At 40.3% G+C, this 23,751-nt stretch overlaps 1 protein-coding gene across 7 annotated transcripts in view; it reads left to right on the forward strand.

The window, feature by feature from the left end:
* The window catches only part of FOXP1 (forkhead box P1), a 611,298-nt gene that overhangs the window by 257,549 nt on the left and 329,998 nt on the right, over window positions 1-23,751 (forward strand). For 2 of the 7 annotated variants that reach the window (XM_061128086.1, XM_061128085.1), the window contains exon 1: window positions 17,988-18,144. The exons of the other annotated variants lie outside the window; for them this stretch is intronic. The gene's annotated coding sequence lies outside the window, so the exon portion shown is untranslated. Of the gene's footprint in view, window positions 1-17,987; window positions 18,145-23,751 lie in introns of those variants that run through there. 7 annotated transcript variants of the gene reach the window in all.

Raw genomic sequence — 23,751 nt, forward strand, 5'->3', positions numbered from 1 at the left:
GACCTTTGTCATCAAAGTAATGTCTCTGCTTTTTAATACATTGCTAGGAAAAATGTTTTTGTATCTTGACAATAAAAATACAAACATGTATATGCACCTGATTTTGAAAGAGCTGAACATAATTATCAAAAGAGTGATTTCAGTTCAGTTCAGTTCAGTTGCTCAGTCGTGTCCTACTCTTTGTGACCCCATGAATCACAGCACTCCAGGCCTCCCTGTCCATCACCAACTCCTGGAGTCTATGCAAACCCATGTCCATCGAGTTGGTGATGCCATCCAGCTGTCTCATCCTCTGTCATCCCCTTCTCCTACTGCCCCTAATCTTTCCCAGCATCAGGGTCTTTTCCAATGAGTCAACTCTTCACATGAGGTGGCCAAAGTATTGGAGTTTCAGCTTCAACTTCAGTCCTTCCAATGAACATCCAGGACTGATCTCCTTTAGGATGGACTGGTTGTATCTCCTTGCAGTCCAAGGGACTCTCAAGAGTCTTCTCCAACACCACAGTTCAAAAGCATCAATTTTTCAGCGCCCAGCTTTCTTCACAGTCCAACTCTCACATCCATACATGACTACTGGAAAAACCATAGCCTTGAAGAGACAGATCTTTGTTTGCAAAGTAATGTCTCTGCTTTTAAATATACTATCCAGGTTGGTCATAACTTTCCTTCCAAGGAGTAAGCGTCTCTTAATTTCATGGCTGCAATCACCATCTGCAGTGATTTTGGAGCCCCCAAAATAAAGTCTGACACTGTTTCCACTGTTTCCCCATCTATTTGCCATGAAGTGATGGGACCAGATGCCATGATCTTAGTTTTCTGAATGTTGAGTTTTCAGCCAACTTTTTCACTCTCCTCCTTCACTTTTATCAAGAGGCTTTTTGTTCCTCTTCACTTTCTGCCATAAAGGTGGTGTCATCTGCATATCTGAGATTATTGTTATTTCTCCCGGCAATCATGATTCCAGCTTGTGCTTCTTCCAGCCCAGCGTTTCTCATGATGTACTCTGCATATAAGTTACATAAGCAGGGTGACAATATACAGCCTTGACGTACTCCTTTTCCTATTTGAAACCAGTCTGTTGTTCCATGTCCAATTCTAACTGTTGCTTCCTGACCTGCATACAGGTTTCTCAAGAGGTGTTTCAGGTGGTCTGGTATGGCCATCTCTTTCAGAATTTTCCACAATTTATTGTGATCCACACAGTCAAAGGCTTTGGCATATAGATTGAATGTATTTTGAGAGTTTCAGATAGAATTTGTCATCAGTATGTTGTATGACATTATGTATGTTTAAACGCATACATGCATATGTTCACACTTAAATATGGTAGAATTGAACTTCCCTCTACAGTAGGCCATTTGTTTTGTTTATAACTTTGAGAAATTGATGGTCAGATGTCATGATTTATAGGTATATATTTAAACATAGCCCAATTCTCTTGCAGTTGGCCAGCTGAGAAGGAAAGCAGGTGACCTTCAAGTTACAGCTGGGAAACCCACTTCAGTACATGATTCTAACCTCACTTCTTTCCTTTGAGTGACAGCTGGACTCTCACTTCTTCCTGTTCAACTCCTCCACCTTTAAGAGGACTCAGTCTTTACAAGAATTTCTAAAGACATCCTTCTTGTCCTCTCACTTCCCTTTTGGTTCTTACCTGCTTTTGTTCAATATTGGCCTGTGTCCTGCAAGTTTGAGAGGCAGCAAAGCATGGTGGTTGAGATCTTGGATTCTAGAGAGGACAGTGGGATTCAAATCTGTGCCACACTGTTTATTAGCTGTGTGTCTTGGGCCTTGTTATCTTGCAGGATCTTAGCTTCCTAATCTGTTAAATGGGAATAAGAACAGTGTCATGTTGGGACACATCAAGTGTTGCTTTAATTATCCCTTTTCTTCCAACTTTCACTGCTGCCAGGGTGGCTTTATCACCTCTTTCTGTCTTTTCCTGGAGTCAACCCGGATGTAAAATTCATTCCCTTCCTGTACCAGACAGCCTCATACACCCAACTTCCTAAACTCTTTCATCCTTTGATTTCCCCTTTCCTCTCAATTGCTCATGGGGTTTTGGAATTTGCTTAAAATTTATCACAGTATTTACCCACCTAAGACATAAGCCTAGAGAACGTGACCAGAAAGGCTTTCTCAAAGCAGATAATTTAAAGAGGAAGCCTTTGTTACTTTTTACTTAGACAAACTGAAATCATGTGCTATAATCTCTCACTTCAAATTCTCATTTACTCTTTTCCACCTTTAAAAATACATTCTGTGCCGCCGCCCCCCCCCCCCCCCCCCCCCCCCGCCGCCCCATGAATAACTGTTACACATTTTGTGTTACAAGCCGGAGTGCCATCACCTTACTCCAGCCATCACAGTCATCATAGGGTGAACTCAAAACCCACGTTGCTACTGGCTGTTTGGGGGCATCATTGAAAGCTTTATTACAGTTATTACTGGATTGTTGTTTTCCATCTAGTCTTTCTATGTTTTTGCTTATGAATTTCTCCCCCCTTGAATCCATTGGGTAGTACAAGGCAGCCTTCCTGAATACAGACTCCTTCTTAGCAGTGCTTCTCCTTTGCAGTGTAGCAGTGGTTTTAAAGTGATATCTGGTAACAGAAGATTACATTTGTTTATGCTTTGAAGATGAGGGTAATGGTATATTCCATGTACAGTTGGCCTCTTACTGCTAATGTGTGCCAGTTTGCTTAGTATTAACATTAAAACCAACAAACCAACAAACCAACAGTATAATAAAAAGAGAAGGGTTTTCCCCCTGTTTGAAAGCAAGAACTAGAGCAATATTGCTGCTAAATAAAGTATTTTTCTATATTGAATGCACTCAGGGCTCTTGGCCACTGTCAGCAGAATAAAAATCATCACATTTTTATCTTGAAATGTTGAAGTCCACCTGATATTTGGTGCACAAAGAATTCATTTACCAGGGGTGATATTCTCAAACCCCTCACAGACGTTTCATAAAAATTAATGTATTTTGTAGGAAATTTTCTTATAGGCCCTCCGTGTAAAGGAAGCTGCAAGTCCCAGGCTGGTGGTGGTGTTCTGACTTGCTTACCCTAAACCCCGTGGTCTGAGCTGTCTTAAGGGCTTCTTTCGTGCTTTATGCATGCTTTCTGTTGCAGGTTGAAAAGTCACAGAAGATGGCACACCTTCCGGCAGGGTGTAATCTAAAAGCCTCAGGCCAGTTGAGTTGGTATTGGTTTCCAGTGTTTAAATATCAACAGAGTACACCTTAAACAGTCTGAGTTTCTGGGTTTTATGAAAAAAGTAGAACAACGCTGGGTCCACAGTGGAGTGACTGCTCCTTTTAGCTGGGGCCTGGGCTAGAACTTCTCATTCTACTCTGGGCTGCTTTACTCATTAATGTAAGCCTCTGTCCCTGTAGGCACTGGAATTACTTCAGCGTTGGAGAAGAAAAATAATTGATATTCAGGACTAAGCAATATGTTGCGTGTGTCTTTTCAATGAACAAATTTATCCAAAGAAAATACATGTGTATAACTTTTTTGAAATCTGTATAATTTATGAATTGTATGTGTCTAATCTCAGGAATAGATAGCATTTCTGGAATATAAATTAAAATGTTATACAAATTAGTGCATATATAAATGCTAGAAGTTATAAATTATATGTACAATTTTTGCTCTTCAGAATGTGATGTATTCATAGAATCTTCAAACTGGAAGGACCCCTTAGTAACGTCTAGTTCCAGTTCAACTCTATCCTTTGAGTGTTAAGAAACTGAAGCCCAGATCCTGAGTCCATTGATTTATTCAAGGCCACACAACCAGTAAGTGGTGCTGGAACAGTTTGCCTGTGACCTATTGGTGATGCCAGGTCAATGGGGGCATTGATGTACAGTGTGAAATATAGATATTTTGGGATAGAGCCGAAGTTTAAAAGTTACCTTTCATTGCACTATAAACCACACAGTTTTTATTTTTGTTATGTCTCAATATTTACTTATATTTTTCCTCCACATTTATTGAAATATAGTTGAGACAGCAATGTGTACATTTAAAGAGTATAAGCTTAGTGATTTGACTTAACATGCATCATGAGATGATTATCTTAAGAAATATAGTGAACATCTATCATCTCATATAGATAAAAATTAAAGAAGTAGAAAAAAGTTTCTGTGACGAGAATTCATAGGATTTACTTCTGGACAGCTTCATGTATAATATATTATAGTTTTAATTATATTTATCATGTTGTACCTTACAGTCCTTGGTAGCTGTCTGTCTCATAATTGGGAATTTATATCTTTTGATCACCTTCATCCAGTTCCTCCTACGTGACACATCTTTCTCTGACATTTTTATTTCCGGGTCTCTGAAAATATCAATCTCAGAGAGAATGTTCTGTTGCCTTATTTGTTGTTAATATCCCATCTGGTCATTTCACATTTCCAGAGGTTGGCTTCCATCCTTTCATCGCTGAAGTGGTGCCGTTTCTTGAGTCTGAGGATGTTGTTGACTGGTGCTAGGATCTTGTTTTAAAACCATTACCAGGTCTGACCCATCATGGCTGTTCCTCTACCAGTGTTTTGAAGATTGATTGTAACGTTTGCGCTGCTGGAGGTGGGATAGGTGATGATATAATTAAAGCTGAAGTTTAGCAGATGACAGATCTGGAAGAGTGAATGGCATTGAGGTTCATCTAAGACCTGAGTGTAAAACTGTCTTAGAACCTGAAAGTTTTTTTTTTGTGTAGAGTCTAAATTAGGGCATTGTCAGTATGGGGAGGATAATTGCATTTTGGTGGATAGTGAATCTCAATTCTTATTTATAGGAAGTCTATTTGACACCAAAAAAAAAAAAAAAATGACACACACACACAAAAAAAAGAAGTCTATTTGATTAAATCCTTATAGCTTCCCTGCTCATCCTGTTTCCTTTGCAGTGTGTTATGAATAGTAAGGTGATTTTACTTCAACAGAACATAGGATTTTTTGTCCAGATTATATCTCAGCCATTCACATAATTATCATCCATGATAACATTTCTAGTATCTTCAGTGTAGTGAACAAATATTACACCGATGTGATCTGCTTGACGTCCCCTTGCTGAACAGTTTTAGTGTGAAGAGGAATTAAGAAGAGGTGATTTTATGAAGGAACCGTAGAATTGTTGTCATTGACTTTGTTTGTAGAATTTATCAACTTTATTCGTTCAAGGAGAGATTAGTTGTATGCCTGAAACTAATATAATGTATGTTGATTATGCCTCAATAAAAATTTTTTAAAGGAGATATATGAAGTGGTTTTAAATAGAATGATCATCCAGGTTACCAGGCAAAACTATTGATTAGACAAAGCACCGTAATAAAATGGAATCATTGCTATACTACAACAAACAGTGTATTCAAATGGAACCAGTCACAGGGTCATAGATCTCAAGAGAGAATAGAGAATACTTCTTGGAGGAAGTGGCATTTGTTTATGCGTGAGTCGGTTGGGACAGGTGGGCCCTCTCTAGGAGAAGCAGGACAGAGTGACTGGTGGTCTGTGCCAAGACTTTGGGTGGGAGACTGCAGAGCATGCATTACTATATGTTATTACAGTGTCTGTTGATGGTAGAATAAAAGTCAGAGTTGCAGAAAGAGGTGCAATCAGGCAGGGCCACCGACACGAAGGGTGTTCTGAGTACCTTTGTACATTTCACCTTGACTTCCTGGCTTTCAGGACTCTAAGATCTTTTTAAGCAGGGGTGGGACATACATTTGGGAAATCTGTGGCATTAAAACTGCTCCATCAATTTTGACATCCCTCCCAGTGTCAAAATAGTAAGATGAAAGTGAAGGAAACTATCTGAGAATTGAAAAAACTTTGCAGAGTTGCATTTTAGAAGATCAGGTGTCTTCCATATAGATTGTTTTGAGGATACTAAGTAGAAAGGCAGGAAAAAAACCCCAGAAGGCCATTGTAGGAGTTGACATAAGGCTCTCTTGTATGGGCTAGTAAGTCTTAGTCAGGATGAAGAAAAGGAAAAATACAAATGAACAGATTTGGTTATTGAATGTGGCAGAGGAGGCATCAAAGCTGCCTTGGTAATGTTTGGCCTCACTTAACTGGGTGGAAGGTGGGAACATTCCTTGGGGTGTGGAAGGGGGACTTGTTGGGGGCCAAAGAAGCTGGTGGGTAATGCATGGCCAGGGCCCAGAAAGGACCCTTGGAGAGTTGAAGGATTTGAGAAGAGAGAGTTGGCCAGTGGACCAAATCAGGAGAGACTTAAAACTCAGTAACCTCAGCAACAGAGCCATGGTGAGGACCAAGGGAGGTGTGGGAGGTGAACCCATGGAGAATGCCAGTGTAGCCAATGCTTTCCAGAAATTTGTGTAAGGGAAGAAAGTAAAGGGGACTTGGGGACTGAGAAGTGAATCTCCTAATTTAGTTCTGTAAGAGAGATTTCAAGGTCTCACCAAAATCTCTTCCTTAAGTGTTATTTAAATTTCCTAAGGTTCAGAGTTTTTGATACCTTTTTAACTGGCAGCAAGTTGGATGTTTTGGGGAGCAAAGCAGAACAGGCGTGTGGAGGCCCAGCAGGTTGGGAAGACCCACAAATGAAAATAACGGCGTTGTTATGGTGGTCTGGGGCTTTCGGTATAAATAGAGTTATTAGCTTCACACCAAAGCTCTGAGGACATGGTGGGTATTAAGCATGCAGTGGTTATTGAAAGTATATGTGTCTGACAGAGATTTCCATCAAAATGTGAGGGCTGAACAAGCTGTGGTGCCAAAGTGGTCAAGTGGTTTTCTAGAAAATTCACTTAATGGCAGTGTCACTGGCCCCAGTGCAGCTCTAAGAAATGCAGTCACTTTAAAGTGTCTCTGCCCTCTTTTTGGACACCATGTAATTCTATCCTTTTTATGAATGTCCTTCTCACCCCTGAATTTGTGTGTGCTTCCCTAATGGAACACGTCTTTACACTCAGGAACCTTGTTAATTTATGGTGTATTTTGGGATTCTAAGAAGTGAAAAATGGGGCAGTAATACGACTTCTCTTTGTTTTACTCTGAAGAGGGTTTTACTACCGGGTTCTTGACATCTTCCACCTTAGTTTATCTTTAATTTATCTTTAACTGGAACCATTTTGTCCATTAGCTGTATTCTAATTACCTCTCAAAATGGTCAGATTTACAGGCAACACATGACAGAGAAAATGCACAAGAAAATCAGCCAACCTCTCCTGACATTCAACAGCAGCCCACGTCTAAATAGTGGAAAAGTTTATTTGCTTTTTCTGAGGATGTGCTAAGTGATTTTGCAATGTGAGTGGTATGGCCTTCTAGCTCTTAGGCCTGCATTTATTAAATAAATTTGTTCTCTAACTCAAGTGTTAAGTGTGTATTATGAAACCTCAAAGCCAATTTCGGTGATTGCAATGTGCAAATATTTTTTAAATTATGTAATTAAATAGGACTTGGCCTGTGAGGTCCACTGAAGTAATTTATTAATTGAACAGTCTGATTTAATTGTATGTTATTTTCGTTTATTCAGGGAAGGGCCTGAATCTCTTGCATAGAGAGGAGGCTCTTGTGCGCCTTGTCACTGGAGGTGCAGAGGTCTCTCCAAGGAATCTTTAGCACCCAATTAAATATTAACCAAGAAGAAGTGACTGGTTCCTTCTGTCCCCGAAACTCTGTTTTGATGTCTGAGTCTGATGATTTTAAAGGAAAAAGGAAAAAAAAAAAAAAGAATCTTACTGGGTAAAAATTATTTGTTATTCTCTTGATTTATCATGACATTATTTAAAAGTGACTCTCTCTTTTCCTCTTAATTGTGCCAATGTACAGGGTTATATAAAGTAAGTGCATAAAAAGAAAAGCCCCTTGAATTCAGCATTAGCTTCATCCAGCTACGGCTGCAGCCTTGCTGTATCTGTTTCCTTAAAATGTCATTTTAAAGGTATTGTGGTTTTAGAGCAGCAGCTGTGACTGAAAAGTATGTAAACTAAGCTGTTCTTGCTCATATCATTTTTATATTCTTATGTCAGACCAGAAGGCTGCTTTAAATTTATTTTTCATTGTGTATTAGTTCTAGAGCCCGTTTTTTTTTTTCCCTTCCTTGGGAACATATGTTCTTTGGGACTTGTGATACTCAAACGCTTAAGAAAATAACAATTGTTGGTGGGGGGAGGAAAAAAAAAGCCTCAAAATCGTTTTTTATTTGAGTATTGTATTTGGGAGAAGACAGGTCTAAAAAGTGGACTCTCACAAGGTAGAATTGGGGGGCCTCGCATCTGTGTTTTAGGAAGTGCAAGAATTCAGTCACGTGAAAGGCAGTAACTTTTAGAAGCCCAAATTGCTTTCCCAAAAGGAAAATATTTTTTGTTACTATTAAATATAGTTTATATTGCTACTTCAGAACTTTTTTTTTTTTCCAGTGAGGCCATTTACTCAAATTCTTAGTTAATATTTCTATATAGAAACGTCTTTGTCTCCAGAGCTCGCCTTTGCAAATTCCCATTTAATATGCGGTTGTGGATAAGTATTTATTCATACCATGTGGTACCCCACACCTGATCAGGTGACAGAATGGCGTCATGTCAGCCAGCAAGATGTTGGAGTGACTTTTGAGTAATGGTGGCAAAGAAGGCACGGAGGGTTGAAGGAAACGACAATAATGGGCATTTTTTTTGCTTTCTTGTACATTTCACTGTGTTTAATGCCTCACCTCTGCTGTAGAAATTTGGAACATTGGGTAGAGAACAACTACTTCTCCTAAAGCGTTGTAAAAGCCGAGTAGAAAGTCTGAGCTGTTAGAAATTTCCATGGTAAATATAATTTGATTACATGTTCGTAATTTCCCTCAGAGCTCAGGAGTTTTTGAGAGCTGTTTCACAATGATAAATTTCTTTCTAGGTTTTGAAATCAAATTTAGCCCTCAGGTTTGCCTTAAGATTCCGCTGATTTGCCTCCTGACTGCAGGCCCACATCTGTGTGCTCCAAGTGGGGACAGTAACTTGGGGAGGAAGGTGGGTCCATCATAGGTGTGTTGTTTTGCTTGTTCCAGGACTCCCGTCTCTCACTGGGACCCAGGTAGTGTCTTCCTCCATCCGTAAGCTGGTCTTCGTGGTCCTTACATCATATCCATGGAGCAGGACTTCTCGGAGCCTCTGGGCTGTTGGTCAGTGTGGCTAGCAGGCACAGCACAGACGCTGGCCGCCCAGGAAGGCCACCAGGCGTAGCCCTGGGGCACACTGCCAGGACGTCGCTTCCGTGCCTCTGAGCATCCCAGGAAGGCTAGTGGCCACGCGTGTGCTTGGAGAGGCTGGGGGGCAGAGAGCCGCAGGCTGTTTCCCAGCCAGTGTACGGCTATTTCAGTATTTGAACAGCTCCGTCAGGCGGCCGCCGAGTACCAGTTGAACATCATCCCTGAGTTAACACCCTTTTCCCAACAAGGAGACAGGTCTGGAGAAGGGAAGGGACTTAGAAATTCTAGCAGAGTCAGTGGTGGGTCATTGGAGAGTAGAAACCACTCTTGTCGTCTAGTGAAATGTTCTTTCCCCTTCACTTTGACTGCTCTTACCTATGGAGGGAAAAAAAATCTCTTTTTCTACTTATTTTAAACCAGACTTGATTTAAAAGGCATTTTCTTAAGAATAAAACTAAGGGAGGAAAAAAACAAGATGCCTGGAGCACTGAAGTGAATGACTTTCTAGAAGAAAGTTAGCTGGTTTAGATTCAAGTTCAGAAGCAACAAGATGGCACAATTTATAGGACATTTGTGATGCCTGTGTTCATATTCTTGCACTCTTGCTGTTCACGGGATTCTGCTCCAGAATCTCCTTTTAGCATGGTTGATGTTTCCAACAGCCATTGGAGCCGTTGGCTTTTCCACACTTATTGGGAGTCAAAGGCTCTTGTCTCTGCTTGTGGCCACACCACGCACTTGGTCTCAGTCACACACTGAATCCACTTCCCAGGAGGGAATGTCTTGACCTGGACCCCTCCCCTGCCCCCCCCCCCCCACCCCCCGCCACAGGTGCCTTTCAGCTCTGCAGTGTGTTTGCTCTTATATCTCATCTCAGATTTTTCCCATCTAAGCCTTGTTTCTTCCACTGAAATGCCTGAGTCATACGATGGCTGTAGAAGAAACCTGAATTTTGATCATGAAGATACAAGACATTTTATTTGGTCCCCAGTCAGTTTTTTGGGGAACATCCTTGTCTTTTGTCACTGGTAAAGCTTGGTCCAGGAATTTCTCCTAAAATAAATTTATCGCTTTCTGTTCTAAGTGGGATTTGTACTTTATCATCATCCCTGGTAAAGCTCCTTGGTATGACTGGTTGGGGGGTCCCATGGTCCTTTTCCCCACCCACTGAAGAAGCTCATGAAAGATTGTGTGGTGTGGAAAGTGCCTTAGCAATTAAATAAAAGAAAGCCTGGTTCACATAAAGGGACTTGTTTCTATATGGAAAATATGAGCCTTTTTTTCTTTTTCTTTTTTTACATGGACCAGGTGTGGATTAGTTCACTGAACCTTTCACCCAGCCCTATTCCCGCTTGTAATTCTTCTGAGGCATAGTTCAGCCAAGTCAAAGAAACATGTTATTAAAGGTGAGCTGAAAGGCATTTAAAAAATAAACAAACTGTTTAAGATCCTAAATCAGTAACAGAATCTATATGCACAGACTTGAAAAGTACTAGAAAATGTGTTTCAGTATCTCTGGGTTTCAGGCCAGATTCTTCTCTTACCTTCTTTAAACATCACCCCAAAGTCCTTTTTGGTTGCTGGTGAGATGAGCAGTTGTCTGGATGGTAGATCTCTTGTAGCTAATGATTTACCCTCCACCGGGGTAGGTGAGACCCCAATCTTAAACCTGCCATTCTCCAGCTAATATTGAGAGGGAAGAATAAATACTTTGATTTTGTTTTAGCACTGTGTCATTAAGTTTAAACTTGGATATACATTCTCTCTTTTCTTCTAGCTTGTAGCATGGCACAGAACCAGAAATTTTTAACAGCTTGTAGAGATGGTAGAAATCAAGCATGGGAAGTTTTAGATTTAGTTACATTATCCCTGGTTAGAATAACAGTGGCTATCATTGCTTTATCACTCATTATGTGCCAGACACATTTTTTGAAGCACTTTTGTATGTTAATGCATTTATTCCTCAAAAGCACATTATGTATTGTTATTCAGCCCATTTAGTGGATAAGGACACTGAGGGAGAGAGAACTGAAGTTTTATAACTTGCCTGAGTTCACAAGACCAGTAAGCAGCAGAGCTTAGTTTTGAACTCTTGGACTTGAATCTGTTCTTGTGAGGTCTGAGTTGCTCAAGACTAAATAGTACTGTGGAGTGCAATTCTGTAGAATACTGGATTTTAACTGAAACAGCCCAAGGAAGCATTAAGAAATAAAGATATTCATTTTGTACATAATGGGCCTTGCCACCTTTACCCTGACCCCCCACCACTATCACCAAGGTTTCCCCCTAGTTTAATTGTTTTTTTTTTTCTGTTTTTCTTTTGGTTGTTTTTAACAGTATAGCCTCTTTTTCGCTAAGGACCACTGGTGTCTTTTGCATTCTGTTGTGCTGCTTCTCCTTTGATTGTCTTCAACTCTCCTTGTGATTGTGGGTTTGTGGAAAGGCGTTCTCTCCCTTTTAAAGTCATTGCAAAAATCCAGAACAAGGGAGGAGAGGTATTTTAGGGGTATTCCAGGGGTCTTCCTGGCCCACCTTTTTACATGGTGAGCTGTTCCTTCCCCGGGTGATGAGAATCCCCAGTTGCCCAGCATGGACTTAGGAGCTTCTTTCAGACCCTCAGACTCAGGCGAAAAAGCCCCACCCCACCCCCACCACTGCTGCTTTCCGTGACGGGAATGGGAGCCCTAGTGGCTTCAGGCAACAGCTTCAGCTAGTGCACTTCTGAGTAGCTTTGCTTTGTTGAAGACCATATGCTGAGCTTGTCAAAGTCATCTGCCTGTTTGAGCCATTCTTGTTTTAGGAAAGTTAAGTTGCTGTATTGGGAAAGGAGCATCACATATAAGCAGCCATGCCACGCTCCTCCCAAATGTCCCTCCTCCTTTGTGGGGTTCTGGGGGCATTCAGCAGAGCTTTACTGTCATCAGGATGAAGGGTTCCTTAGTGTCAGTGTTCACATAGCGTCCTATATGTGTCAGAATCCTCTCCAGCTAAGGAGCTGAGAGGGTGAGCCTCATAGGGCTCTAAATTATACCAGCATTTCTGAGTCTGTTTCTAGTGGGTGCAGGTAGATGGTGAGCTTTGTGAGATGGGAAAGTTCTATGTCAGTAACATTGCAGTGGTGATTACAAAATTGTGTGCTTTTGTCAAGACTTATGAAATTGTACACATAAAATTGGTGAATTTTGTTGTATGTAATTTAAGCCTTGTACTGATTTTAAAAACACCTTAAAAAAAAAAAGATGAGTCAGAGTTGAGTATAGAAGGGATCCGGGACCTGCGAATGTCAGAGAATTCAGGAAGAGTGGCATGGGAAAGGAAATGGAATGAAAAGGAGCCAGGGAAAGTTGCCTCATCGTTTGGCATTTCTCTGATGGTCAAAAGGTAAGCTTCTACTTTCGGGTCAGTTGTAAGCACTGGGGGCACAGAGCTGCCAAGTTTTGTAATTTAAGGGCTAATAAAGTCAGGGTGTGGGTAATACTGAGAGGGATTGTTTTCAAGGAAAGATCGCTGGGAGGTCTTCCCACCCTTAGTGACTGTGTGAGCAGGTTCACCCTTGAGTGTCTTTCTCCCCGGGTCAGTGTGCCTGCAAGTAAAATGCAACTCTGGAGCCACTTTGAGGGCCTTTTCTACGGGTACCCAGAGTGTTTACCACTCTACATACAATGGAGGGACAGAGGAGCTGGATTGAGGTACAGGACTGTTTTTATTTAACTTACATGCTGATTCGTAGTGTTGATTACATATATATTTATTGAACAATGACCACGTGTAACTCCTGTTTTCTACTGAGATGTGACATGCAAGACAGATGAAGTCCTTGCCTTCATGGAGTTTATATTCTGATATTTTGTCCCAAACTGAAATGCATGCAGTCAAGATTAATCTGACTGGTTTTATCTATTGCCCAAACTTTCCCAGAAAAACCAAACAAAATGTTTCACCGCAGATGGAAGCCGCCAGGAGCCAGATGTGGCCACGAGAAGAATGTCTTCGAGAGCTTGTCATCTGGCTCCAGCTGTGCTAACCTAGGCCTGGTAGGCAGCCACGAGCCGCATCTGCCAACTGGTGGCCAGACGTGACTGCAGGTTTAAATAATTAGCGGAATCCCTCACCCAGTGGCTGGATTCGCTGTGTGTGTCCTAAGATTACCAGAGCTGTCCAGACCAGGAGCCTCTGTGGTCCCAGGCAGAACCCACAAGGGAACCGAAAATCAGTCCCTTGAGAAAAGAGCCGAGGCCTTCTTATCCTGGAACGTGGAGAGGGATGCAGGGGAAAACCCATTGTCAGCAAGAAAGCAGAAATAAACCAGATGTGGCCCCCGCCATGCACGTCTTAATTCTGGCCAAGAGCTCCTTCCTGGCCCAGGATTGCTGCCTGGGGCCTGCCCCTGCGGAGTAGCGGAGACGGGAGTTGGCCTGTGAGGCTGTCTCTTTCCTAATTATTGTGATTTTTAATTGTTACCTGTTTGTGAGGATCATTTATGCTGGCCTGTATTGATTTTACCCAAAAGTGACTTGTTGAAAATCTTAATTCCTTTCTTTGAAAGCAGTTGGATACTTACAGATGTGCCACGACTTCTCAAATCTAGTGTATCTGCCTGCCCAGATAAGTGTGTACATAAATACAATGCTTCAGCGTACCTGGTGTGGAAGATTTTTTTTTTATAAAATGTGGCATTCTTGGTTTCATGTAGCAGGCAGTCTCTATTATCATGTGGGAATATGGCAGTTTAGGTCACTCATTGTCCGGCCAGCTCCTGACACCACTGTAGTTGCTCAGTAAAGTGTAGAATGAGCTGCAAGAATAAGGAAAGATTGCAGTGGGCATGCTGACAGTCAAGGACAGTGACTAAAAGTGAGTCTGGTCATCTCAATCAATTAGGGAGACATCCTTCAATGTAGAGCAAAACGGGGGAAAAAGTAAAGATTTAATTGTGATTTTTTAGGGTTCTTTTTCTCAGATGTCCATATCTAGTATCTGATTATCTTAGGAAACACAGAACAGTGGAGATGAGGGTTTCGCAGGAGGATTCTTCTGAGCCTAAACCAGTGGATCCAGGTGCAGACATCTTTATCACAGTGAGGTTCTGCATGTTTTTCTGAAGAAGGCCTGCACTGAATAAGTAATAACAAAATCATTCAAGTGAGGAAAAATGTTAAGACACTAGTTTATGTGTAAAAACCAACTTTTGTATTCTGAGTGCATTGTGTAAATTTGCCATGCAGGAAACATAAGTGAAGCCATTTGGTTTTGTGGCATTGGTGTGGGCTGGCTAAGGGGGTGGGGGAGAAAGTTGAGGCATTGATAAAGTATGAGGCGAGCCAGATGGTTGCATTACACATCTTTTGTGTTCTTGTTTGCTTCTTAAAGCAGTTGCAGAATTTGGCCCTTGGCGATATTTTCTTCATGCTTGTATGTTCTGCTACGAATTTACTTTTGTCAGAGTCTTTTGAAAGAAAAGCCTTGCTCTTAATTTTTTTTTTTTTTTTTACTTACATTATAAACTTGTGAAGTCAACAGTGTGCTCATAAAAACATTTTTAAATGTTAAGTATGTTAGTAAATAATGAGATTAGCTCTTCTTTTTTCTTAGCACAGTGACTTCAACCATATTTTAATTCCATTCAGAGATTTTTGCAAAATTAGGAAGGTAGAATTGATGGCAGATGGATGGATGCAGACAGTACAGTTACATTGTTATTCCAGTAGGAATGAGGTTTATCTGATGAGAGATTTTAACTTTTTCTCTTATAGCAGGTTGTCAGGTTGTGGTTTACCTATTGTATTTTATCTGCAGGTCTGACTTGGTGATATTTAGGTTAAGTGGGAATGCTGTGGAGTTGGTTGGTGGGTTTTTGCCTTCGTGTTTGCTTGGCATTTATTACAACTGTTTTTCACACCATCATTGAAATTTATATTTATTTCCTACTGAAAGCAAATTATATTTTGTAGTCACCAGTGGCAAGGAATATTTAAGATGTTCTAAATGTAAGTAAAGGATGATATTTTATCACTGAATGCTTTTAATAAGGAATTGCTTTGGAGCTCTTTTTTCCCATCGTGATGGAATGCTTCAGAATAATTTAATGTCCTTTTCACAGTCCCAGTTTGTGTCTCTCTCTTTTTTTCTTTTCCTTCTGCTCAAACAAGAGAAGAGCACAAATGTAGGGTACTTGGGCGATGTTTTATTCTCCTGTTGTGCACAGATTTCCAGTTTTTAGTTGGAACCTGTGGTCCCCGATGAGAAAACAGGAAACTTAGAGTCCTAACCTTATTGAAATCTCTGCCTGGTTTAGTCATAAGTCTGAGGCAACTCCTTCCAATAATGAAGCCATTGTACGCATCATATCTGATCAGTTCTTGAAATGTTTTAGTAAGTCTATCTTACAACATTATAAGAAGATAATCAGCAGCCTTAGAAGGTCCCCATCTGGACCGTAGAGTTCTTTTACTGAAAGATGTTTTGCCTTTTTGAGATAGCTCTCGCGTTTCATCATCTGTTCCGCCGAGATGAAGTGCATATGAAAAGTCAGTGACTCTGAATCCATCTGTTGTTATTATTTTCCACTGATAATTGGCTTGAACAATGAAATGTCTGTGTCTGCAGCCTTTGAAACTGTACACCCTGTTTATTTTCCGGAGGTCTGACTGCAACTCCTCCCCCGTCCCCCATTTTCCCCTCTTCTTTCTCTCTCAAGCTTACAGTGAGTGGCACTGGCGTGAGGATGACATCTTTGACTCTGTGCATCAGTATGTGTCACTCAGCATCTGAAGCTTGCATACAGATCTTTGTCACAGCCCCTACGTCTGTGTTGTTTGCTCGGGGATCCAGCACTGTGGCGGCAAGAAGCTTAGCTGGGGCCACAACGCATGGATCCCTTACCTGAACTGTCGTCTTTATTTCACTGTCCTCATTAAAATATTAATTTCGAGGACAGTATCTAATACCTATGGAATTAGATACTACCTATAATTGTATAATATATTCAGTTGCATCCAGGTTTGCACGATACAGAGCATTAATATTGGATTCCACTAACAGCATTTCCATTAGCTTGCTCAACCAGTATGAGATATAGATGAGCTGGGAAGCATAACTACCCGCCAGAACTGCCAAAACAGTCATTAGAAGCTCCATTGGGATGGACAAAGGCTTTTCTCACAATGATATACTGATTAAATTTTGTTCTATGGTTTATTTGCATCAAGGTTAGATCACTATCGTCTATGAAAGTGGGTTATCTAACACCTGACTTGGAAGGTCATTTCAAGACAAAACAGGGAATGGAATAGCATCTTTAGTTTCCTGGGGACCCCTCTTAAAGAACCTGTGTTTTATTTCAGGGGGCTTTGGGAATTTTCAGATTTTCTCTTTGTGTTATACTGTAATATATGTTTAAGACTGGCTTTTTGGTTTGTGACACAATTTAAAAAAAAAAAACTTTTCAGTAATATTCTCTTCCTTTTGGGGCAGAATGATATAGCTAGGAAACAGCGTGGTGTTAGTAAAATAAAACTCACTTTGAAAATAGAAAGCCACCTTGTTATTTCCCTTAGCTGGCATAATTATGGTACATCCTCTGAGGCTCTGAAAAATCTGTGACCTACCCTTTTTTTGGTCCAGTAATAATATAGATAGATCCTATAGAACAGCAGTGTTAGATTTGCCCCCAAAGTCATATGTGGCATTAAAAGGAAGTAGGCGAACATAATCTTATTTATGTCCCAATCGAAATCATTTAATACTGCAAAAGTTATTAAAAAATAATTAAGTTACTAAGACCAACACGTAGCTGGAACATGCAGTCAGAGGTTAGAGGTGAGTGCGAGTTAACTCCATAAGCTGAGAAAATGTAGTAGTGAATTCCTAGCGCCCGCATGTTTTTCCTCATGTTTAAATTCCTTGGTTCTAAGGACAAATTATGTTGAGGTATGGCATATTTTCTGCCGAAATGGAGAAAATTGTTGACTGTAATTATGTTATTTAATTGAAATTATAAGTGGTTGAGGCCACTCAGTTAAAAGCATTCTTTCTAATATATGGGTAATGTTTTTAAATGAGTGGTCATGGATTGATGACATTTGAAAGGCAGACGTTTGGGGTGTATTTTTGGAAGACTCAAATTATTTTTCTTAAATCATTAGTGAACTATAAAGAATGTAAAGGGGTACTTTTTTGGTTTTTTCTCTTTAATTAGATATGAATGAATACTATATGTGAGAGTATGTGTATATGCCTGTACATATTTGTGTATGTATGTATATATTTTATATAGGAAAATATTTATACATAAATGAGACAGATTTTTCTGTAGGTACAGACTCACAAGGATTGGTTTATAATGGGGCAAATCAGAGAAACAAGAGGTGTATTTCTGACCTTAAACTGTAGCTGAAAAATATGTTGATTGTTTAAACCTCTCATTGAATATTAGAGCTTCAGTAAAACTCCACTGCTGTATCTTAAGCCAAGTTCTTTTTGGAGTATCTCGAGATAAAAGAACCCTGCATTCCCCCCACCCCAGCCCACCCCAGCCCCATACTGCCCCCCCCCCAGGGGTGAGTTCTTAATTACTAATGAATGCAATTCATTTTAATTGTTATTATAGCAACAGAACGTTTAACTGCCTCTGTTTAATCCTTGTCCCCTGGAACAGGCGGTGTCTCCTGTCAGAGAGGACAGGTAGAAGGCACAGCGGGCGTCTGATTGAGCCAGTTATTCATTTGCTGAGTGTTTGTGTTTATGCAAAGGGGCCTCTTCCTGCATATTTAATCTAGAGTAAGGCAGTGGCTTTTGTTGTGTTTAGCCCACATACCTTCGGTCCTTGCTCACACTGCCGCCAGCCCCGGAGCCCCGGAGCCCGCAGCTTCCCAGCGCCTGCACTTTCTCCCTCACCAACTCTCAACTTTCTTCCGTTGTGTGAGAATCGCCTCTCCGGCCCCTTAAAGCTTCCTTTCCTCACCATGCACGGGTAAGTGTGTGCGAAGCCAAGGCTCCTACTTTTGTTTCGTTTTCCAAATGTTGAGAGGCTACTTTGCCGCTTTTCGGATCCTGCTTCCTGGGCCGTTTGTCAGTTGTTGGCGGCGTTGAAATAGACAAGTACAGGTGCCTCCTAGGAAATGGGGCTGAAATGTTCGACTGGCAGGGAGAGGCTCCTGGGAACTAGGGCTGGGGGGGCGGGGGAGGAGAAAGGGAGAGAGGGAGAAGAGAGAGAGGGAACAGCTTTATTATTCTTTGTCCTAACCCTGTTTTGTAACTATCCTGGAGATAATGCTGCCATTGTTTGCTAAAAGCTTTCAAACAGTGTGCGAGACCGAACTGTAAGAAGGCAGGGAAACTCTGCCGCTGTATTGTCTACACCCGGGCCAGGGTCCTCCCCGAAGGTCTGTGCCGGAATAGGAAGGGTTTTCTTCAGTGGAAATCGAATCGGCTCTTCATTGATATTAATAGCACACTGGAGATGTTGGCCGTGCTGCTCAGAGAGGCGGTTGGGAGGAAAGGAAATCTGATCTTGCTGGGGGGAAGATGACAGCCTCTTGGCCCCACAGAGGAGGAGACATCCATCCAGGCTCAGCCTGCATAATGGCATCCTGGCTTAACTGTTTGCTCTAGGAATTTTAATCTTGAGCTGTTTGTTTTACTATCTGGGGTCTTGCTAGTTTTTGTTCCTGTACTGTCTTTGGAAAGCGCAATATTCAGGGTCTCATCCAGTCTTTTTAAAAGTGAATTAAGAAAAAAAAAAAAGAGGCATACACTGTACCCTTTGATCATTCTGGGGAATGGTGGTAGAAATCGTGTGATAATTTCAAAAATAAATCGCCACAGTTAAGAAGGATGAGCCGTCCAAGGGAAGGTACGTCCTATGTAAAGATATTTCAGAGACTAGGAATTGTGTCCAGGGTTGGAAAGGAGTCTTCATTGCCAGTTAACTGTTGCCTCTGTCTGAGTAACTCTTTTCAACAGAAGAGTGTGCTGTTCCCCCGCAGGTTGGAAACTGTGAGAATTTAAATAAAATTTCATCAACCTTATTAAAATATGTAGGGACTTGGATCTTCATAGGTACAAATCAGTCTCGAGACTTAGAAACATTTATTAACAGTGAGGCTGCTGAAGGTTTTTAATAATAAAATTACAAATACCTTATCTAATTGTAAGTATATGACTTTTATGCTCTGTTTTTAAGGGGAAAAACACTTTTTTTAAATGAGGAAAAGTAACTCCGTCAGAGCACCTTCTGTGATTAGCGCTATTGTATTCTTAAATTTTGATTGATAGAGATAATAGTTTTCACTTAAAAATACAGACAGGTACTTTAACTTTCCATGACAATAGCTATTTGCATTTCTTTTATCTTTTTGTTTAACATTTGTGGGGGTTGGGACGGATTTGATTATTAACTCTTATTGCACACACTCAAGGTAAATCTAAAACAAAGGCTTTGTTAGAGCTTCAAAGAGAAAACAGCAAATATTGTTTTTAGGTTTCAACATTTAGAGCCTGCTAAAGGATACCTATAAAATATTTTCACATGACCATGACCAGGGTTTTACTTTCCTTTAAGGTAAGAGAGTGGTTTTTTCTAAATGAGATGGGCCAACGTGGAGTTGCTGGGGGGCTGCCAGCCTGAAGTCATTTCATGGGCAAGCCTCGCCAGGTTCGTCTGCGCCGTGTGGCTTACTTCATATAGAGTATTTCAGATTTTTCTTACTAGGATGGACCCAAAAGTCAGTCCCTCTGATTTAGTTGAGGGTCCCAGATGGTGGGAAGAAAGGAAGCACAATGTTCCTCGCAGCAATAGGAGGGGACAATGGGTAGTGATGGGGCCACAGTGGTAGATTTCTTTGACAGAGAGAAGAAGAAAACATGATCCTTGTAAACCAGCAAACCTGGGTGATGGCCAAGGTCACCTCTGGTCCCAGAGATTTCTACTACACAATAGTTTTCCTTTTCTTTCTTTTCTAATTTTCTTCCTTCCTTCCCCCCGCCCCCTCCAACCCCCAGCTTACTCTCCCTGTTTTTCTCCCTTCTTTTCTTCCTTCGTTTCTCACTTTTCTTTCCCTCTTTCTTTCCTCTTTCTTTCTGTAAACTTGACTCAGTATTTGAAATATTTAAAGCAGGAAGGGGGGGTACAGAAACAGTTTGAGGTTGTTTTCTAAGTGGATTTTCTTGTCTTGGGTGCAAAAAAATGAAGCGACCCTTGCGTTATCATTTCTCAGCTAGTTGAGTTTGTACTGAGATAGCTGTGTTATTTTAGGACATCTTTGAAAAGCAAGACAGAAAAGCCCACATGAGTTAAGATTTACGGGTTAAAGAGATCAGTAATCTCTTGGAAATAGGCCCCTTGAGACTTTCTGTTTTCTCAAATGAAGTATATGTCATTTCATGGGGATATCTGGAAGGGTGGAAGGTTTGAAACTTGCTTCTGGACTTGAAGAGGAGGTTGTTCTAGCCAGAGATGAAACTCCTAACTGCCTCCTTCGTCATGGGGCAGGAACTCTGGGACACTGACACACAGTAGGTTCTCAACTGGCAGTCACTGGATTGAAGGTTGAAATGAAATATGGTGGCTGGCTTTCACAGTCTCTTGTATACGTGTACAAAATAAATACAGTGCTGAAATCCTGATGCATATCATTTCCTTGAGCTTCCATGGAAGAAGAAGGAGAAATATTTTTAATGGGAAAACATAGAGCATGTGTTGTTCATTTAGCTTCCTGTGAAATAAAATCACACGTCCATGTTTACCTGTTATCTCTGTTCCAGTGAGGCTCTACCAACTGGCAAAATCACATTTGTTAAATTAGGGGTCAGATATACTCATATAAATTATGAAATTGAAGCACTGTATTAAAAGGGGGTCTACAGAGTAAAATTCCTAATGGAGAATAGGGGGAAATTGGGGAGGTAGAGGAAGAAGAAGGTACATTAGTTTTCTAACCTAGTGATCTTGGCTGAAAAGTCATTTCTTGGTCAAGGTCTTTATGGTCATCAAACAACTTTAGGTAAACACATTACCGCATATAGTAGTTAAGAAACCACACTTTGAACAGTTTCTGGTGTCACAGGATCTTGCCTGTATGGAGAATGACATGAAAGAAAAAAAGTAATTTCTATTAACTGTGTTCCTGGTTCACTTCTAAAAACCTAAAACTAATAGGGAACTTGAAAAAAAAAGGGGAAAAGAAAAAAATGAAATTTATTTTTCTGACTCTTTTTTTGAGAGATGATAAGTGGGCTGGAGGGCAATATTTTTCTTTTATCTCTTTTTTTTTAACTGAAAAGCATTACTTAATAATTTTATTTTAGTTTTGGTGCTTGTGCTGCTGGTAAACATGCAGATATGTACTTGATATATTTAATAAGGCCTAGTGGTTTTTTATTTTAATAGCAGTTTTGGAAATGGAAGTTTTATGTTTTTGAAAAAATGAAATACAGATTTTTCTCCTAGTTGTTGATTTCTGATTCTTCTAGGCTAGTAATGATACAGACTCAGACCCTAGTACTACTCCTTAATTTTCTTGTCTGTTATATTGACATATTTCATTTAATTTAGCCTGATGGCAAACAGCTGTTGAACTATTAATCTTTTCTCAGCAAAGCTGGAAAAATATCTTTTAGATTACTTTGCTAATGTATACTAAAAAATAAAATCAACAGAAATAAATTAATGCATGGTCAAATGTACAATGCATATTAAAATTTTTGGAACTTCAACATGGAGGAAAATAGGGTTTGTATTCCACTCCCAGTTTTTTGTGTCTAAGTAAAAATTAAATGTAGCCAAATTTCTATTCCTTTAGTGATTACAAGATGGAGGGTCAATTGTATGATATTGTTATTATTAACTTTTGTTTCCTCTGGGGGAGCATTACAGATCTGTGAGGGGGAACCAGCTTATGCTTTTGCTCTGTGTTCACTTACCTATCTGTGTAGATAGGCAAGTAGAGAAGCAGACTCAGTACTTACCTGGAAATGTTCTGCAGGTTTGAATATAACACTCAAGATAACTATATTCAAAGTAGGCATTTTCAGCAGTTTTTAAAATTAAATTTTAAATAAGGTGCAGTTATTTACCAGGCCTATATAATCTTTGCAATGCAATATTACCTGCATTGCTAAGTCTGATACTAGAGACCCAACTGCCAAACATGCAGAAATAGATGCAGCCCAATAGACAAATATGAAAATTAGTTTAGAGCACACACGTTGGAGAACCTCTCAAGTAAAAGGAGGGAGAAGGGCGTTCTTGTCTTGAATTGAGTGGGGTCTACCAGAGTTCACTTACGTTCCATTTAAGATCTGGTGAGTGGTGGAGCTGGAAATTGCTCTTGTGGGAGATGGTCTCCTTGCCTCTTGTCTAATATGCCCTTTTTATTGGTGTGGGGCGGGGCTGCTCTAGATCACAGCATTACCTCGAGGACCGGACCATCACTGCTTTCTCTCTCTTTTTTTTAATCACTGTTTGCCCTCTAACCAAGTTCTCATCCCTGGAGAAACCAATCCCTGGTGACACACCTCAGCAGTAAAGCACACGATTTTCATTTTCAATTTGAATTGTTTTGTGTCAAAACAAAAAGATTTGGGGCAGGTTGCAAAATAGTAATTTCAAGTCCCAGAGCTTAGGGTTTTCCCCCACCCAAATGGTGAACATTTATGGTGAAAACCTCCAATTTCCTCTTACAGTAAACATGAAAATTATGATTTCACTCAGAGCCTGCATTTTTTCCCAATCTTAATGGCAAGAATCTGCATACACTTGCTTGTGGAAATGTCATAAATTGGCCTCCGATCAATTCCTCAAAGATAGTACACACCAAAGTACCACTTTCAAATTTTTAGCCCTAGTGAAATAGGATTTAACTCTTCTCAATGATGTTTGTCTTTCCACATTCAGGGCCAACAGCCGAGCGATGAGCAGAGATATATTCTGTATAAAATTTAAACTACTTCATTACATATTGTTCTGAAGAGTAAGCAAAAGGATATTAACATTTCAGTGAAAGAATGGTATGACTTCACCATCTTAAAAAAAATTATATGAGCATTTGGTCAATTGATGTGGAATGAATCCTGTACTCTGTTGGTAACTTGATCTAAATTAATAAACAAATGTTTTTCTTTTCACTTGTGCCATATGTTGATCCCAGTTACATGGGCAGAAAGAGGCAGCTTGTAATGTTTCTTAAAGGATTATACACTGTTTTGCATAAGGGAGTATGCAGATGCAGGAGTTAGATGTCTTCTGTGCTTTCTTTGTGTTTTAGAAACTTGATTTGAATTGTTTATTTCATCTGACATGAACCGTTTTTATTGAACTAAGTAGATCTGGTAGATATATCCTAAGTGGAAAACATTGTGAGAACAGCTTTCACCCACTGATGACCCCCCCCAAACCCCTCCCCAAGCTGAAAATTGTGGTGCTTTTATTCATTTTGAAAAGTTCAGAGTGGCATAAAGCATCTTGTCTGTAAGAACTAACTCACTTGCAAGGGTGGGTGGGTGGCACGGGGAGGGTCTGTTTTAATGAAATTAGAGATGTTGTGAATGTTAACCAAACAGAGACAGGTTCAAGTAGCAG

This window comes from Dama dama, chromosome 24 (assembly GCF_033118175.1).
Source record: "Dama dama isolate Ldn47 chromosome 24, ASM3311817v1, whole genome shotgun sequence".
In the NCBI taxonomy this organism is placed as follows: domain Eukaryota; kingdom Metazoa; phylum Chordata; class Mammalia; order Artiodactyla; family Cervidae; genus Dama; species Dama dama.